Here is a 20349-nt window from a genome sequence, read left to right on the forward strand (position 1 = left end):
CAGAGTGGGAATGTATTTGCACTCATTCAAAGTGAAAATGTCAGTTTTATGAATTTTTCCAAATGAAGTTTTAGATGTTTCAGGGGTAAGATGTTAAAAAAGAAAATCAGGAATTTCTCTCAGGGCCCCTTCTTGTGTCACATGTTTAAAGAAACAAACAAAATTATCACTGTAAATCATAGTACCACTGAAGATAACTAAGCTGGCATAGGAGAACTTCCTGTATACTAAAATAGCAAGACATTAGCCCAGAGAAGAGATTATAAATTATAACCTTCACCAGTCATTTAAAACTCTACCCACATCCACACTGTCTAGAAGGGAGGGATGGATAAGGGTCATTTCAAAAGTACCAGATCAAATCACCTTGATGTCTGGAGGAAAACAACAGTTTTGCATCCCCACTGTAAATGTCTGTACCACAACCCTCATGAACTGTAAAACCCAAGAGGCACCAGAAGCAGTTTCTCTATCCAGGTTTTTTTGGGTTTTTTTATCCTTTCAGTTCCTATTTCCTCCCATTGTATGAGTGGAAACACGGATTGTTTGCTTTGCCTAATGTTTGTCTGACTGTGTCTGACTGCAGACCAGTGGGAAAAGAAAATGAAACAAAGGAAAACATTCAAGCTCTTTCACAAACACATATTTGAATACCTACATTTTTTGCAGTATTAGTATGTTCACTTGATCAAATTACCATTCTCATCCAAAATATGAACCACTCAAGGCCACTGCACACTGGTATGGAAATGGATTAGGGGCTGATCTTTTGGGATACTGCAACCTCCTCCCAAATGGGTCACTGTGATCAGCAAGACCAAGCAAAGCACCAAGCTCTTTTGAAAATACCATTCTAGCCATAATATAAGAGGCTTGTCCTCTACTTATTTGAAGTGGGTGGTGTGTGCAGAAAAACATCCCATGTAATCTTCTGCAGCTCCATGCTCATTTGGAGGGAAGTACCCTTCCTGTGGCTTCTCCCTGCTCAGCTAACATGCAAACATGATGCTTTAGATCCCCAAATGCTACTTAAAGTTTCTGAACAATGTGAACAATGTGCAAGACAGAGAGCAGGAAAGAGCAGGAACAGTTCTCCTGGGCCAGATAAAACCAGGGTGGCTTGTGGTGGGTGTCAGTGGGAGATTGAGAGTTGCAGCGCACAGAGAACCTTGGATGAGCAACCTTCACCTGCCATATTTGGGTCACAGAGTTACTGGAGCCAGAGCTGCTCCTGGTGAAGTCCCACTGACTTTGATTTGGTCCAATTTCCATCGGGTTATACTTCAGTAGCATCTGAGGGGATGGCAAACACTGAAGCTCCAGCTCCTCTCTGTTCAAAAGTCATCCAGGTGCTTAAGTTTAGAGGGAACTGCAAGGCCCCTGAGTGGGAACTGCTGCCAACAAGGAAAGAAAAGCAACATTTTGGGGCCATGTGTGGGTCAAGTAACTCAGATAGCAGCACAGTGAATTGAAGGAGAGGTCTGAGAAGTTGTGCAGTTATCCTATTTTCCTTACACTCCACTTATTGGGACATGGAAACTGATTTCATTGAACTTAAATATCACTATTTGCACAAGCAGCAGCTTCAACAGCCTTGCTATTCATCCTAAGCTTTGGCATTTGTCACATCCCTTCACATCTGTTGAAACACTCTCAGATTTCCAGGCCCAGACCCCCATCAGGGCACGGAGGCTCTGTGGACACAGTCAGCTTTCCTCTTCCCATGGGAGCTCTGCCTTGGGGACACTGGGCTGGTGGCTTGTCCAGTACAGCACAGGGCAGTAGGGATGCAGGGCAGTGGGGATATGGGGTATCTGAAGTCCCAGGGCTCCTCTTGCTGTGCATGGGAGGGTTGGAATAGCCCTGGCACAGAGCCAGTCACACACAGCACTTGGGAGCCCAGTGATTTACCACAGCAAAGATCTGCTGCACCAGAAGTCTATTCATCCAGAAAAATAAACAATTTTGGAAAAGCCTCAGCCTTTGTAAGGCTCTCACTCTGCAGAACAGGGGTTGCTGAGGAGCTGTGTCTGGGGTGAGGTACAAATCCCTCCGCCCCAGTGAATTTTTGCTGCCTGACTCATAATCATCCATTTACAGAAATACAGGGCGCTAGAGAAAACCTGTTCATAGCACATCTCTGCTGGACAAGGTCACAAGGAGTTAAGTGTGTCCTGCCAGCCCCATCCTGCTGAAAGGAAGTCAGGGCTGGACTGTAGGAGGTCAGCTGATGGGTGGCCAGAATTTTGGAGCAAGAATCCCTCAAAGGAAGGTTTTTTGGCTCACCATTGCTACAAAGGTTAAGCTGCACACAGTAATTACAAACCTCATGTTTGGAGAGTCATCTTTTAACTTTTAAAGTGTTGTAGCTTTATTAGCCTTTTATCCCACATAAACACAACCTTGTGTGCACATTAAGCTCTTAACATTTTTAACACTGAATTTTTAAAGATCCTTCAGCATTCTTGTGAACAGCAACTGTAACATTGTTGAATTTTCTCTTGCATATAATAGAGAACATGGACATGGCTCTGCACAGGTTAAAACTGTGTTACTGGGGTTTGTTTTTACAAAAAGGCTCTGAGGCAAGCAGGGTACACAGCTGCAAGTTCCACTAAATGATGACAGAGCTACAATAACCTTAAGGGTGATTTACTTTCCCACTCCAGTTGTGCTGGTGTTTTTCTCACACAGAGAAACACCATGTGGGTAGTGCCTCTGCAGATGGCACAGCACACACATGATGGGACAGCCCAGAACTAACAACTGGCACTAAAAATGTTTCTCTTACAGTCTCAGAGTCTTGCCCTCGGTGTTTCTTGGCCAATACCCTCCCTAGGACTCTGTTCACCTGAGGTGAATCCTGAAATTAAAAACTCTGCTGACTAATACTGTCAAGTTCAGAAGATCTGAGGTTTGCCTAGGGAAAGGTCATATTCTTTACACACATACCAAAGTCTTCCCAGAGCATTTAACTGAGGGAAAAAACAGAGCATCTAATCATGCCTTTTCATTTGGCTCTATCTGGTGAATCCTCTCCAAAAATTAAAAGGGAGTTAATGAACACAATTAGTCTGTGAAAAAACACACAAGCCTCCAGATTTCTGAATTATTTCTGTAAGAGATGAGCTACATGGCACTGATCTCACAGCAGCAGTCAATTCCCATTTCCTTCCAAAATCCTATTGGCCAGATGGTCCAGAAAACTCAAGGGAAAATTACTTAAATGTTTGGAAAGGCTTTCAGTGTTAAGTTAGTCTCCAAAATGAAACCAGACTACCCTTCTAATTAGTCTTACAAGTGAAGTACAGCTCGCTTTTCTAATGAATTTAAAACAGAGAGGAGACTCCAAAAACAAAAAAATATGAATTCATTAGGAGCACTGGTGTTAATTTTTTTCTAAACTGATCTAATCAGCTTTGTACAGCAGAAGCCTGGCTGGCAAAGGTTCCCTTCCCCAGCAAACTATAGGTCAGCTGCACAGCCATAGTTCCTGAACAGCTACAAGCAAGTACTGCTCAATGCTGGATCTTCTAAATTTCTGTATTACTTGTAGGGGAATTGAAGTCAATCACAGCAGGACAGAAATGAACAGTGAGCTCTTGAGAGGAAGAAAGAAATAAATACCCCTGCAGAATAATTTCAAGAAAATGGCTAAACACATTACAGCTGAAGAGCCACAAAGCCTTAAGCAATGCAGCTCAGCATAATTGCAAGCACACATGAAGCAAAAGCAGCAGTGAATCACTGGAAGAACTGGTCACAAGAGGTACCAGTAGTTTCCTGAAATTAACTACTGAACAGCCCTACAGGATTTTTGAAACTCTCATCTCTATGTCTTGCCATGTTTAAACAAGCCAAATTAATTTTGTAGAGGGCAAGATGAAGCAGTGAATGACACAGTGAGTGTGGGTAAAACAGCACCAGAGCCCCAGCACAGGCTGGGGGCCCCCTGCCCTCCTCCCAGCTACACCTCCCAAAGGTTCCCTGCAGCACTTCCCACCAACAGTGATCACGGATTGTCCCCACACTGAGGTTCTCACACACACTTCTGGCCCCACTGAAGTCAACCCAACAGTCTGAATTATTCTATATCCTAAGGAATTTCTGCTGTTGAGTTTATTAGATCTGAATTTTTCTCATAAAGGGTCAAATTTCTCAACCAAACCTCACTTAACAATGAAAAAAAAAAGTGTATTTCCAATGGTTTCTCTGTTGGAAAAGGCATGATTACACAGATCCTCTCAGGTTTGAGCCAGCACTTGTGACATAATAAATAAACCTAAGCCACTGCTCCACTGTGTCCACTTGTGTAGAAGTATCTCTGACAAGCAACTGCAGGGCTGCCACCCAAAGTTCAGAGCCGATGGGAAATGAGGCTCTCCATAAACCTGGAGATGAAGGCCAGATGGAAAGAGAGAACACTCACTGCTCTGACTCAGGTATTCACGTTCACAGGTGCCGGGATTCAATGGCATCGCCCTGCTCGGGGGCTCTCAGCTGGTGTCACATGAAGCTTTGGCAGCAATGGGAACTGTGAACTCCCTCCACACCAAACACTACAGGACCCAGGCAGTACAGACAAAAGGGCATGCACAAAGGACATACAGAGAGATTCAAAATTGAGAGACTGAAATCCCCTGGCCTAGCCCAAGGTACCTCAGATGTCAGTGAAGCTGCACCAGAACCCTTCTCATGATTGAGTCTCAAAGCCACTTCGCATTTTCCGAGCTCCAAACCCTATGTGTTTCCTTTACCTTGTAAAGCAATAGCCTGTCCAACCAGCTGCATCACATCTAAAGCAGCTGTCAAGAGAGACAAAAACAAAACAGCAAAACAACCTCAACATTCCACAAGGCATCCAGCTAATGCCAGCAACTTGCTGGCTTACATGAATAATACAAATTTTAACAGCTAGCATTTCTGCTTTAACATCTAGTTGTTCTCACTTAAAAAATTTACTTTAAAAGTTTAACCATCCACAGGATTCCAGAACAGCTTCCTTTTGCAGCTCCTTTGCATATTCTCTCATTTACATCCAGATGCCAAAATATGCCACCAAGAGCTCACTGCTGCTTTGGATAAATATATGCCAGAGGAAAATTTTGCAGGATAAACTAAAACTCTACAGCATTGCCAATGCACATATTTAAGTAACAGAAATTTAAATAATTAGGTATCTATTTACAACAAAACCGTCATTAAAAAAAATAAATTAAAGTGCATATGAAAACCCCACAGCAGAAAAGCCATCTTCTACCTTCTGAAGGCCCAGGGGAGCACACAAGATTGCAAGAACTTGCACTACCAAAGACAGAAGCCCAGCAAGTTTTTTTTTTTTTGGAAGAAGACAGTGTATGGAATTGCACTGCTCTTGCATGCAATCATGTTTTAACCAGTCAGCCCATTCCAACCAAATCTGAAGTCTCCAATGATGATTCAATTCCTGTGTGCTTTGTGCACACACTCCTTTCCTCCCTGCACCACTGAGGCTTACAGAAAATACCTATTTCTGACATGTTTGCACAAGAAAATAATCTAATACATTCAGTAACTGAAGAATTACAGAAAAACAGATACCTAACAAGAAGGGGTTCTGAAATTAGTCACTGAGTCACCTTTAGGGACTGGATTCCCCACATTGATTCTGATTTGCCATTTTCTCTGTAATCAAATGAGTGCAAGGTGAGCACAAAGCACCATCATGCCACTGTTAGCACTTAAAATCCTCTCTGAATAGGTCAAACAAATGACATCATGTACAAAAGACTGGAAAAAAACAAGGTTTCATATAATTATTTTTAAAGACCTGGTTTGCATATATGGTTTGACCCAGTTTAATTAGAAATGTTATTTCCAGCTCAATTTTGTTAAGCGTGGACATGCTCAGTGGCCTGAATCTGGTTTATTTGTCATTTCCCTTTCATTCATCTAGCCACACCAACCATCAAAATGCTCATTTTTTGCATAACTCCATTTCTGTCCACTTTCACAGTGGCTTTAATAGAAGGAGATTGCTGCTCAGTTCTTTGAAAATTTCTGTTTACTTCTGTTACCAACTCTTTCTTCTTCTTCTTCTTAGAAGAGAATTTGTTTTAGAAAAGTCAGCAATTAACTGTAGTAATCTAATATTCATATGACTCATGATCCAGTGAGAGAGAACATGGGTTTTATCACTAACTGGGACACTAAATGCTGCCCACAGCCAGGGGTGGGTGCAGCTTGTGGTTTTGCCCTCACTGCACTGATATGTGAGAACTCGATTTTGTGGCAAAGCATAAACCTCCTACCTGCTAAAGCTTCCTCTTGTTATCACCAAGGTAAAAATATAAAAATAGAAAGAAACTATTTTCTGCCAAACCTCAAGAGAGCTGTTGCTCTGCTCCACCAGCAGGTCCAGGCACACGCCCTGTTACAGACAGACCCCAGCACCCATGGACACACCTGAAGATGTCAGCTGGGGCCACAAAACCACAGCAGCACATCTGCAGAAATGCACGGCTGCACCGAAGGCAAACACAGTAAGGGTGGGAATAACAAAAGAAATTAAAATGCAAAGCCCTCCGTGTCACCTCCTGTACTGCAAACAGTTTGCTAATAAAGGGTCATTCACAAACATGGATGTCCTCCTTGGCAGGCAGGACAGATGTTCATAGATTATCACAGATTATCATCAGATTATCACAACCAGCTCCTGGAATACACCTGGAGAACTGCACGGTCACCAGCCTGCCCAGGGTGGGGGAAAAGGCAGAGGCAGCAGCCTTCCCATTTCTCTTTCTGATTGCTCCCAATTCTACAAGGAGAAATCAAAATGCATCATGCCATCTCTGGGGACTTTTCACATCACACAATGGCTTTTGACAGCTCACACAACAGGGCACTGTACAGTGACATTCATGCTACTGGCAATAAAGGAAGCCAGAAAGGAAAGAAAACCCACTGCTGGCATATGCTCACCTAATCTGAAGGTACAACCTCTCCAGAAGATCAGGCAGCATTTACACACCAGAGGATTCAACCAGACAGGCTCCTCATCAAGAACCACAATTTACAGACCACTGTGTCATTTCCAGCCCAAACTCCTCTGGCACCTACAATCCCTGTCCAGCCCTGGTGTGGCTCAGCACTGCCTCCATCCCAGCACAGGTGTCTGAAACCTTCCAGCCACCCCTAACAGAGCTGGGCTCCACATAAAGAAATGCTCTATTTTAATATTAATAACTTTGAAAGGGAGAGATCTGCCAGAGCAATGTAAACAGTGCAGGATACAGCAACCACAAAAGCTTAGCCAGCCAGATATTTCATATATTCACTATGACATTCAAAACCCATCTGTGTGATAGACAGGGCATGTGCCATGCAGGCTCCAGCCATCACCCAGCCCTGATAAAGCAGGTTTTTTTCATTCCTGGTCAGAGAACTGTGACTTTGGCAGATGTAGGAATGCAAATGACATTCTAAGGCCTGACCAGGAGCTTGCTGTGACTCTGAACAGCCTCACAAAGGCAGAAGGTGCTTTGCAAACGTGGGCAGAAACCTGAGCATTCATGCAATGAATGAGTACAGGCTGACTCCCTTGCCAGCATGAAAATACTGTAACTGCATCATGCAGGCCAGGGACACAGGCCATGCAAAGTCCTCCCACAGGTGGGTACCTACAAACCAATATAATGTGAAGAAAGGAAGAGGGGAACTTAGGGAAGGATGAGTCCAAAATCCTCTCTGTTCTTTATTCTCCAACATGTGCTATCAGAGACCTGACCTTTCAGTCTTTGTTTTGTATCTTCCTCTACTCAAAAAGGGTTCTGACTGATTTTTTTCCAAGTGTCCAAAAGTTAGTCCATCCTCTCTATTCCTTCACCCTTTTTCCATTTTCAGGCACATTTTTGGAGAGCAGGTGACCATTTGTGCATCTTCTCCCCACACAAGCCCTTTTTCTGCCAGGGAAGCTGTCCCAGTTGGGCACCCAGCAATCTGCACGTGCACCAGAGCTCAAATGCCTTTGGGAAATGTCAGACCTGCTTAGGCTGATCTGCACATGCACAAAAAGCTCAGTGTGCCCTCAGAGCACCGCATTCACTGCCTCCAACCCCTTCCACATCTGAGCCACTCCAGGGCTCACTGGGCACCCCTCGACTCCCAACTAGCCTGCATGCAAAACTTGGCTGTCTTTCACTGGGAGGGACAAGAAAGCCCAGCCCAGTGTCTCTGGAAACAAACCACCCTTCATCCCGAAGGGATCCCAAAGCAGGAATGGTCTGGCACCCCCGAGTCACGCACTGGTGCTGCCTGTCCTCTTCTGCAGGGCAAAACACACAAAAACTGGAAGATCCCACCACAGTAATTAGATTTTCTAAACGTGATGTAATGCTGGCCCCCAACTCCTAACTCTACCCTCTGATAATAATAAAAGGCAATCAGATATCTACTGATAAGATTTGGCTTCTGGGGGCAGAATCTTCGCAAGAAGCCTGTTACGATAAATATTTCATGTTAGACTGCAAAAAACAAATATTATTTTTTCTAGCTCTTTCCTTTTTCCATATAACAAGACAACATCATGAACAATCTGTGTAAATAATACATTTGAGAATCCATTATCGAAGTCATATGCATATTTATTTCATGATGGTTTTGTTGCATATTTTAGTACAATTGTTCACAGGTTTAAAGCCAAGAGTAAAACAGAAGTAGACAAATCTACTGCAACAGAAATAATTAGTAATCTGGTTACCCTTGTTATTTTTAAATACTGAGGAAATGACTTGCTAAAATTCAGCATTCTAAATAAGAAAGATATCTACATTTTACTGAACTTGAGTAATTTTTTTTTTCAGAAGGCCATCACACATTCCTCTTATGACCTTTTCCTCTAAATGTTTCCATTTTTAACAATAGATATACAAGAAAAAATTGCATTAAAAAAGCTCATATCAGATGTAGCAACTGCACAGTCAGAAAACAGAATGTAGTAAACTTCAGTATTCAGTAAATACCAACAAAATGTCTGTGTTTTGCCAACTGGTCTCTCTTTTGGTTGCAAACACTCCTCTCAGAATACAAACTCAGAATAATTCACATTAATATTCACATTTCTTTTTGTCATGCCAAATTATTTCAGTATGACTGTACCTTTCCCCCCCCAATCTATTAAACATCCTCCTGAATTTAAATGTATATTCAAATGAAGCAAATTAAATGTAATGTTTTGACATTTCTGAAACAAAGTTTAAAAACAAAAGCCAACTCATTTCTTGAAATTTTCCCACTCTGGTTTCTCTTGAGCCCATGTTTGGATTCAAGTGAAACTGTTTTCAAACAGCATATTGTTCAGTAAGTGGCTGCTAACCAATTTTCACAAATCACCTCCATAAGCACACTAATTCCTCCTAACCAAAATCCCAAGACACTTCACAAAAACAAGGGCTGCCTCCATTTTAACAGCTACACTGACTTGAAGAGCTCCATTTCCAGCGAATTCATGGTTTTTAGCTATGATGGGAAGCAGAGAGGAGAAGAGAAGCAGGATCTCCTGAGCCACAGCTGCCCACATCAGCCCCTCTCTTACCTTTATGAAAAATCGCCTTTTTCACACACGGGGAGCTCCTAAGGGCACTGCCCCAGACCACAGCAATAACATCATGCAGGACACTGAAAAGGTCACAGTTTGCTACAAAGTGTGTCTTCTGGACTGCCCAGCTGTAAGATCTCAGAAGTTACTAAAATTCAGTATTTTCAAGGGTGGGAAGAAGGGGATGGGAAAGAAATGGACTTTGAGTAGGTGCTTCTAAAGCAAATCTTGAGAACCTTCCAGGAATTGCACAAGGTCAGTAGGTTACAAGGGCAGACTTATAATACACAAGGACCGTGAAAAATACAAAGCATACAACAAAGAGCTGAAAAATAGTTGCTTCTTCCATTTTAGGAAACCAACTGATTGGTTGTTCCTTTTATTATGCTCCATTAGCTATAGCCCAGAGGTACCAAAGAAAGACTTTCAAAAAAACATATGTGCACTCTTCAGGACATTAAAGCAGACTCAGAAAGTACAATTCATAAGGAGCTCTAAGAAATAAACAGAGACACAGAGATCAGGTGACATGTCCTCATCAGGCTCTAAAATCCTGCAGTTCACTGTGAAAGAAGTAGTTACTAAAGCTAACCTGTCGTGGGAATTGGTTCAAACATCTATAAACAACACTCTAGATTTTCTGCTATTTAAAATTAAGCAATATCCTGTCATTCATTCATTAACTGTTATAGCCATGGTTTTCTGGACTGCAAATAGACAATTAGGAGTTTTCCCCAAGTTCCACAAATTTACATATCATATACAAAGAAAATACTCCTGAGAGGGCTGGATATGACAAAACTCAGACCCATGAAGCACACACTGATGTGTATCACTGGTGTGAATCTGGATGCCACTGAGCAGTCAGGATTACTGAAATCAATGTCTCTAATGAGGTGTTTGGGGCACAGTGAAGTGCTTGAGCATTAAGAGTTTGAACTACTTCCTACTACACTCACATTACCACCAGTGCATTTTTAGCACGTTCTCTTACCTTCAAAATAGCATGACCCAGTGACAAAATCTGAAGTGTTATGCAACATGAGCTCAAAATGCCAACAGTTTAGGATGAAAATGCATCTCCCACCTGGGCTTTTAGGTCCCAAACATGGAGGACCTAAAAGCAGCAGGCCTGTCAACAAATAAATTGCAAGGATTTTACTACTTTTAATGGCACATCTAATTATTGTACATTGCTCTGTTCAGTCAGAGCCTTTATTTTATAGAGACACTCCACAGCTAAGAGGTTTTTTTTTCATATCCTTACTCTTCTATTTTTGATAAACTAGTTTGGCTCCTAAGAATCTTAATCGAGTTCCTCTGAAATATTCACTAACTAGAACCAGGACTTCACAATTTGCTAATTAATTTCGAATGTTTGAGCCATTATTTTAAAATCCAGTGCTGAATATAATTTGGCACTGCTATGCAAGTAGGCAGGGAAGCCAAGACTTAAAAAAAACCCCAACAAACACAATGCCAAACCCCTAAAAAACCCTGGCACAAAAATACTCCTTTATCTGACAACTAAATACACACCATGAACTACCTATTTTATAAAATAAAAAATAAAAAATAATATATATATTTTTTTCAAATGAAAGTGGGGGGATTTTGTATCTTCCAAGTTAGTAATTCACACTGTAATAGGCAGGGTTGATAGTAGGTACATCTTGAACTCAAGCTGATATTGGAAAAGTCCTCTAGGAACACATGGTTCCAGTTGCTGTTAAAAGCAGGGACAGGTTTTATTAACCAAGACTGTCAAACAGCCTTGGATATTTCCAGCAAGGGTGGCTCCACAACCACCACAAGAAACCTATTCCAGTGATGACTCATGGTAGAGAATTTTTTTTCTGACATCCAAATGGAACTTTTCCTGAGCAACCCATTTGTCCTGTGCACCCCTGTACTGGCACCTCCTGTACCAACCATCATTGAAGCACCTGAAAACTGAGACCAGGCTGCCCTCAGCCTTCTCTTCCCAAGGCTGAAAACATCCAATTCCTTCAGCCTTCCCTTATTCAACCCACTAAATGTTTTAGTGGTCTCCTGATGAATCCTCTCAGGTTCTCAACATCTCTGCAACTGAGGGAGCAAAGATGGGACACAACATTCCAGGTGTGGCCTGACAAGAGCATGGAAAACAATCACATCCCGTGATTTGCTTGCTAGGCTCTTGCTGATGGAGTCCAAGGCACAGTTTGCCCTCCTTGTATCAAGGATGCCAATTCCACACCTGATGTGGAATGTTCTGATGGGAAGGAAAAGGACAGTCGTGCTGTGGAAGCAATAAGAAAGGCATGGAGACATTTATGGGAGTGTATTTAGGATTTGCAGACAACTGAGAGAACACTGATGAAGAAACACACCTGGTAGCATGCAGACTTCAAGGGTCTTATCAAAAACTGAAGAAGTTAAATATCAAAACCCCAACCCACACCTCTCTAGTGTATCAATGGTGTTGCAGCCCTACATCCTTCAGTTTTCAGGCCAACCCACTCATAAGCACAGCAGCATTTCATATCTTACTACAATGGCAGCAGCACACAGTAAGTTCAGGTGTATTCCTGAGAGATCCCTGTGGCCAGGAGCAGCAATCTCCATTATTTGTTTGCACAAGCCAACCAAGGATCTGTGCATGAGCTGCTGACTCCATCCCATGCACTGCTGGCAGTGACTTTATACACTGCTGCCTACTGTAATTAACTAGTTTTTCATGTGGACAAGATAATCAGCTCTTCCACTGCTGCCACAATGATTTTTGCCTTTTCTTTTTCTATACCTTTTATGTATTCTTATGCCCTTAGCATACTTTTAATTCTTTAAGGCTAGAATAGTCATAGAATACTTGCTCAGAATACTTACTCAGAATAGCATAGTCCTGGTGCTCTGCTAGGCCAGGAGAGCAAACATCCTAAAGGCCTCACAGCTGGAGGCAGGAAAGCCTTACACTATTTTGAGAAAGCAGAGCCTCCCCTAGAACACATCCTGTAAACTAGGACTGGCCCATCTGGGGGGAACACTTTAGAATAGGGACATGTCACATTATTCATTCAAGCCTCTCACTGGGACATCTTCGTTAGATACACTAATTTGCAAGGTCTATAAAATTGTATACATGATCTACCATGTGTGTGCATATTCCACCTTGATGAATTATTGCACCAAAAGGATCCTTATTAAACACTGATGTAAAATCCCTTTATCCCTTAACTGTGTCTGGCTCTTAATTTTAGGACGAAGAAAAAGGCATTGCTACCAAAAAACCAAAATAAAGCAAATGGATAGACAAACAAGCACTTTTACCAACTGCTAGTGAAATAGAGCAGCATTTTGCCATTTCTACAGAGTACAACTGATTTCCCTTCTTGACTCATCAAAATCTCAGTGCCCTGAAGATTAAGATTAGTTTGAAGACTGTAACTCACCACAAATGACAACAAAACAACCTCAGATTACGTGTCATTTTTAACATCTCTGCAGCACTTTGGAGACTCTAAAATTGCATTTCAGCCCCAAGACACAATCTTTGGAAAGTGGCTATTTCTGACCCACCCACAGAAGGGATGGTTTTAAAGTTTTCAGTTTATACACATTCACCATTTGGATTATACTGAACATAACTGTAATGTTTCTTAAATTTAACCTTCCAGGTACTACCATGAATTAAGGTTTCAACACAGTCCACAGATTATAACACTCCATAACAGCATGGTTAGGTGATTCTTTCCCCACATTACCCAGTCACAAAAAACCCAGGTTCCTTCCCCTCCATCACTCCAAACTCAATGACAGCAGCCAGTTATTCAGTGGAATGGAATATGACGACCTTAACAGACTTTCAAATTAAGATAAACTGAAACATTGTATTTATGTTTTGCTGCACTCCTGCCACTCTACATCAACAGCAAAGTAACTCATGATTCATGCCAGCAACTGAAGCTCAATTCAGTGCCAAGAAGCAACTGTGTTAAAAAAAAAACCAAAACCAACCAAACAAAACCCCATACACTTCCTTACTCAGAGCTGCTTCCTTTTTGTCCCCTGAGTCCTATGTGACCACAGAGGAATAAAAATATTAGCTATGCAGAATCACTACAGGAAGGCAGGGTTGCTTCCACACCTGCAAGGCCCCAGCAACAGCCCTCCTGCTTCTTCATCAGCTGCATCACTGGGAAACCACATCTTCCCTCTTGACTGTCACAGCTCCAAACCAGGGCACCTCTCCCAAGCTCCCTGTCCCTCAAGCTCCATTAAAGATACAACCATTTTGCACACACAGCAGCTGCAAATCTGTCAGGGTTTATCACCAGCCTCCAAGTTCCTGTGCCAAAAAACATCAGCCCCTGGAACTAGGCAAAGACACTGGCCTCTCTTTCCCTAGGCCACTGAAAAATGGCAAGCCCAGGAGAAGGCTAATCCACATCACTAAAAATAAGGAAGACAAAAGCCCCAGTCAGGTGCCTCTTGACATCAGAAAACACCATTGCTAACCTCATTTGGTCTATGAAAACTTCAGAAAGATGAGGACTGTCAGAGCATGGCTGAAAGAGGAGGATTAGGAACAATTCCTCTTCACCTTGACAACTGAAAAAACAGAGCAGCCATAAACTCAGGGTCTCACAGCCTCTTCCAGAGCTCAGGAAGAATTGTGTGACCCAAACACTTCAAAAACAGAAACCCCTTCAGCTGCCTCTGTATCTCCCCTTCCCCATTCACTCAACATAAAAATGACCCTGCACTGAAAATGGGAGCATAGAAAATGCATTAACAGGCTTCTATGGAAGAAACACCTCTCATCAAAGATTATGAAACTAACAGCAGAAATCTTTGACAAAAATATTTCACTTCCCCCAAACTTAGAGTTTAGTTATTACTAAACAACAGTTATTAGTTATTACACACAAGCACAGACCAGCACACAAGTGTTCTGCATCAAGGCTGGGTGATGGCCCATCACTGCCCAGCACTTCAGAGGAGTCCATGCAGATAAACTCCTGGAGACAATGGGAATAGGCAAAGAACTCACAACAGTGCAATGTCTCAACAGATCCCAAGGACTTCCGAAGTGACACCTTCAGTCTTCTCACTTCCTCCAGATGACACCAACAGTTACGTGATACAAAACATTTCTCTGCTGTCCAAAGGTCCTTAATGATCAGCAGCTCTAGAAACCCTCAGAAGTGCTGGCCCTCATACTTTGGAGAGCAACTGCTCATGCCCTGCACACTCATTTTCATCCCTGGCCTCAAGAGTATGCAGGAGGATGGACAGACCTTGCCAGAAGTGGTGCATGGGATGCTCAGAAACTGATCTTTCCCATGTGCATCCAATGGAGATGGTGCAGAGACTGGACACTATCTGACCTTCAGCTCCTCAGCACTGAGGAGACAAAGGCATGGAAGAGTCAATACTCCTACCTGCCAACCAACACCAAAAGCACTATTTCCAACTACTTTCAGTTTTCCCTTACTGTCAGGGAAGACTCTGTGCTACCACCTCCCATGGCATTATTCTGAATCACCTCTTACATAGGATTGCTCTTTGGATTCCAGCACATGGAAACCAGGAATTAACTGAAAAACTCACCTGTCATTTCAAGAGGTAATAAAGACTAAGTCTCAAGAGTTCTGGCTACCACTGGAATTTTTTCCACATCCAATTCATGCTTCCCAAAGGCTGAAGTTGCCAGTACTGGAGTATTTATGTCCTACTACTTCATAAGCTGTCAAAAAAAATCTGCTGGCTTTTAGTCAGCTATTATACACAAATCTTTGTAACATTTCTACTCAGCTCTAGCATTGTTATGTGTAAAATTCATACCTCTTCCATTTCATTTTAGAAAACCCTGAGCTGGAACTGGAATAATTCAGTATGAATAATACTCTCCTTCAATAAATCTGTTAAACACCGTTTTCCAAATCGTAATGATGAATCCTCAAAATCTTATTTTCGTTTTTATAGAGTTGCATATATTAAAATATGAATCCTCTTCACAGACAACAAAGGAATTTAGTAATCCTGAATATAATTTATTTAGCCTGAAATAAGTTTTTCTTTGATTATGTGTAGTTTCTGATCATAAGGAAGAATCTAACACCTCAGGAGAATAAAAACATGCTCTAATGATATGAGTAAAGTATATGGATAACAGAGACTACATTACAACTTAAATATTTATAATCACATGCCTATAGCAGACAAACTGCAAAATGATTTCAGAATTCCATTCATTCACGCTACCAGTCCTAGCATTTTATAGATTAGAGGACATGCTACACAGAAGTTCCAGCCGGAGCAAGTGCAGAATGAGCAGAGACTCAGATCAGCCCATTCCCAGAGCTGTCAGACCCTGCTTTCCTGCATGCTCAGTGGAGAGAAGCCTTTGGGTACAATTTTAAATTGTCACTGTCAATATTTCTTGCACATTTTGGCAACTAACATTCTAGTGAGCTACATGACAGCTCAAAACATTTTCTTTTGCAGCACAGAAGCAAACTACGTTGTTCCTTCCTGCTTCTGCCATGACTAAGCAGCTGATTCAAACTCAACACTCATAAAAGATTACTAGATTGAAATTTTTCTCTCCCAATATAAAATAAATCCAGACACAAAAAGCAAGTCAACTATTGAACAGAACATTCGAGAGGTTTTGGGATCTTTTTGCAGGTAAAAAACAACAGCACCTCTAAATCTCTCCTGGCTTCTAATCTGTCCATGTGAACCCCTAGCATGTACTTTTAGTTCAGTAGTATTCTGAGAAGTATCTGAATGACAATCTCTGAAACAACACAGACTTTACCACCACAAAGAGTTACATGAGAAAGATCCTGCTTCTGACAAAAAAAAAATAATAAAATAATAATAATAATAATAATAATAATAATAATAATAATAATAATAAAATGGTAGCATGGGAAAAGAGAGACTTCTCAGAATTGCTCCTGTGAAGCATTTTCCAGAACCTATAGCTTCAAAGGGAAAGTAAAATGTGATTAGAGCAGATCTGCCACCAGAGGATAGCCACCAAAATGTAGCATGTATCCAGTGCACAGGAGAAAGAACAATCCTGCATTGCTGCACCAGGACCTTTCTGCATTTTCCCTCAGAGGGATCAATGCACAAAGAACCTGCTCACACACAAGGACTTGCCAAGCAGGGGCTTGTCAGAAGTGGGACCTGAGGGAGAAGCAACACCAGACTTATTCCAATGCCACTGTTCCTCTGATGTACCTTCAAGGGCTCAGCAGCATGGCCTTCTCCTTCCTCTGCCTTCGTTCTTGAAATGGAACTTGGTTCTCTATTTAATCACAACTATTTCCTCTTCTTAAATCACTTTTAGGGAAGGCTTCACAGTGAAAGAACACTTTTCTAGGCTTGTTGTTATAACTAAAGTAAGCTGTGCACTGCATAGTGTACAGAGTGCTGTGTTGTGGCAAACAATGCTAATTGCTGTAGTTTCTTGTCTGGTGGTTCTGCTTTGATACCACAGTGACAAAGGTAACGACAGAAATCAAAAACTTCATTGCCTGCCTGCAGAGCAGGGTTAATTGACACCTCTGTGTTGAAGAGCACTGCTGTCTGAGTTTTGAACTTCACCCATTCCAGGCCAGATTCAGCCATCACTGATGTAAATTTCTGCCAGACACCTTTTAAATAAAATTGAAAAGGAGAAAGTAAGCACAGAGGAGAGGCAAGTCAGTACAAAAACTGTTCATGTGACTTGTGGCAGCAAAGGGAAAACATGAAAACAGGACAGAAGGAAGGGCCATGGAATTTCACAGGAAGTACATTTTGCAGTATGCAGAAAAGAGAGCAAGATAAACCAGGCTATTACGGGAACAATTGTCTGCCTTCTTGAATGGTGCTTGCTTCTACCTTAGGTAATACAGCTTTATCAAGAACAGAATCCTAAATTAAAGAGGCATCCAAACCTTATAGACTTGTCCATATGTCCCATTTCCAACAACTTGCACCAGTTCAAATATTCCTGCAGGGTCCTGCAAAAAGCAGAAGAAATAACATCATCTGGATTCCAGCAACCAATTCATAACATAAACTAACTGTACACCATCAAAAGGAAATCAGGCACATCTCCTAACGATCTGCATTACACACTAAAGGGGAAACTGCCAAACCACAGGGTAAGAAATGCATTAATATTTAAGTTTTCAGTCAAGTTTCACAAAACTCTATATACAAAACAACTCTGTGAAGATTGGCAGGTACTACAGCAGATACAATAAATAAATGGATGTGTGTATTAAAAATACTAGAATTCAACTGCTGGCAGAATAAGGAAAAACTGCAGGTTCCTGAGCCTTACCACCCTGAGCTAGCCTGGAGACTGAGCTGCTGTCCTCTGCTGTGAAACACTTGGTATGAGCAGTACAACAAAGGAAAAAACCCAAAGAGCAGAATAGAAAAAAATTACAATATAAAGCACCTGAGCCCAGTTACCTCAGTGAGGGGAAATGTACCAAACCAGGCAACATTAACTTAGAGGCAAGCTGAGAACACTCAACTCTCCTATTCTGCAAACATAACAAAGTGAATTTGACTGAGGTATTGAACTCTTGGCTTTGAACCCAAACTAGATTGCTGTTAATTTACATAAAAGATTAATGAGTCAGGTGATCAGTCTACCATTCCACATGAATGAACTTCTGTCCTCGTGCAATAGCACCAGTTGCTCTAAAACCAACCACTGAGGTTCTCCTGCAACATTGCTGCAACCCCTCAGGTACAGGCAGCTCATCTTGCTGCAAGGCACAGGCAGTGCTCCTTCCTGAATGAATGAGTACATAAAAAAATCAGTTAAAACTCACTTGAGCGATTTATTTAAAACCATTAAGAACTCAAGAGAACAGTTTCTTGGTTTCTGACTAAGCCATTTATCACTCTGCTCATTTCTTGCCATGGTATCACTAAGAGATTTATATAAAATATTATTAACTCCATGTGTCAGTTTTACCACATCTGTTTCAGCAATCTGTCATGTCAGTTAATGCCTATTGGTACTGCTGAGGGATGTGATACAGAAAAACATTATCTCAGAGATACAAATTCTATTGGTTTTCCCGGTTGCAAAACATCCTTTTTTTGGAGGTATCAAGCTACTCTCCCCACTCCACTTACATGTTAATCTTTTAATATAAGTAATTCTTTCTTCATATCTGATACAGAAATGTTTACCTTGGCAAAATCCCAGTGGAACCACACAGTTTTTTTTCTGAGCAGATTCTACCTTTATTGGCACAACTGTCATGATAAATGCCAAGAGCTTTCAGAGCAACACAGCCCAGACTTCCATAACTGAAAGTACTAGTGAGTTCATTTGCTGTAAGTTAAATGAGTTTTAATCTTAAACTTCCTGAACTGTCAACCTTACAAGCCATTTTTCTTTTTTTAAAAAAGAAAATGCATAAATCAGATCAAGATGACTTACTTTTGACCCATGCAGGTCAGTCTGCGTCTTTTTTTCTCTGTCTCTTATTTTAAAACAAGTCAGTAAATGTCCTAGACTAAAACCCCAATTCCAAAAGCCCTCAGTTAAAAGGGAATCGTTGGGAACTCTCACATATGGACTGAAGCACAGGCATAAGAATGCCTACAAGACTGGATCTCACTGAAGTTTGCTTTCTTCTCATTTCCTCATTTTACATTTTGACTCATCTGCATATAAACAAATGCTTTACTTCAGTGGGACTGAAGTCAGCAAATAAACCATTGCTACTGCTAAAGCAACTGGTGGGTGGTACAAAACCTGGTACAGAGAACTGTGCTGTAGGCAGCTCATGGTCCAGGCAGTGAAACTCAGAGCTCTCTGAGGAACCCTCCCAGTAAAGAGCTTCCATCTATAATATCTACTGCACTCCCTGGGAAGCACGAGCTAATTCCCCAGCTCTCCTGCAGAAAGCAGCATTGCTGAATTAAGAAGTGCCCACAGTGCACAGAAACCCAGAGGAACCTAAATTGCATTTTCAACTTGGACTTTGCAACTGCCTCTCTCACTTAAATGTGTGCTGTCTTCACACTTCTTCTTTAAGCTCATTATGCAAATATACTAATTTAAGTGCCTCAAAATTAGCTTCTCTTTTGTCTTTCAATAAATTTAATTCTGATTTAGCACCCTAATACTTTCCTTCTAAAGGCTTCTGACACTCTAGGAAAGACCCTAACAATTATCTAAATAAACAGTAGCATTAAAGTTGATATAGTGCATATCCTATCCTGTCCTTGCTAGAAAATTGAGCATTAACATCTCAACACTCCACAGGTCTGAGTGCAGCCAAATACTTGGCCATCTCTCCTCTTTTAATCAGGACACCACAGTGAACCAAGCCTTGTAAAGAGTCATAAAGGATATTAATCTGGGCTCTGGTCCTTGGATTGCCCTTGTTTGCTTGGATATCGGCACTGAGTTGTTTGCTGGCATTCTTCACAATGGGCCACCTTCGTAATTATCCTGGAGTTAGATATCATTGTTGATGTAGTGTTCCTTCTCAGCTACCTCTTAAGCCCATGGTCCAGCTAACCCTTCACCAGCCAGCACCTGCTAAATTGCTAATTCCCTTTGAAAGATGCCAAAATACTGGCCTGAACATTCATCACTCTAAGGTTAATTACCATCACACACAGCACCATATGGTGACCACCTTGGCTTCCCTCAGTCATCTGCAGTGCACTCAGAAAGCAAGAGCAAGACTGCTGACCCAGAGGTACCCAGGCCACATCCATCTCCTCTGAAGGCAGAATGAAAAGCAACACAT

The 20349-nt window shown here is 41.6% G+C and overlaps 1 protein-coding gene across 5 annotated transcripts in view; it reads right to left on the minus strand.

Moving 5' to 3' along the window:
- Positions 1-17577, minus strand: part of NRK (Nik related kinase) — an 88226-nt gene extending 70649 nt beyond the window's left edge. For 4 of the 5 annotated variants that reach the window (XM_015626530.3, XM_015626529.3, XM_015626528.3 and 1 more), the window contains exon 1: positions 17512-17576. The gene's annotated coding sequence lies outside the window, so the exon portion shown is untranslated. Of the gene's footprint in view, positions 1-17511 lie in introns of all 5 variants that reach the window. The other variant, XM_015626532.3, reaches the window with a different exon arrangement.
- Positions 17578-20349: the final 2772 nt, after the last annotated feature.

This window comes from Parus major, chromosome 4A, assembly GCF_001522545.3.
Source record: "Parus major isolate Abel chromosome 4A, Parus_major1.1, whole genome shotgun sequence".
NCBI classification, from domain to species: domain Eukaryota; kingdom Metazoa; phylum Chordata; class Aves; order Passeriformes; family Paridae; genus Parus; species Parus major.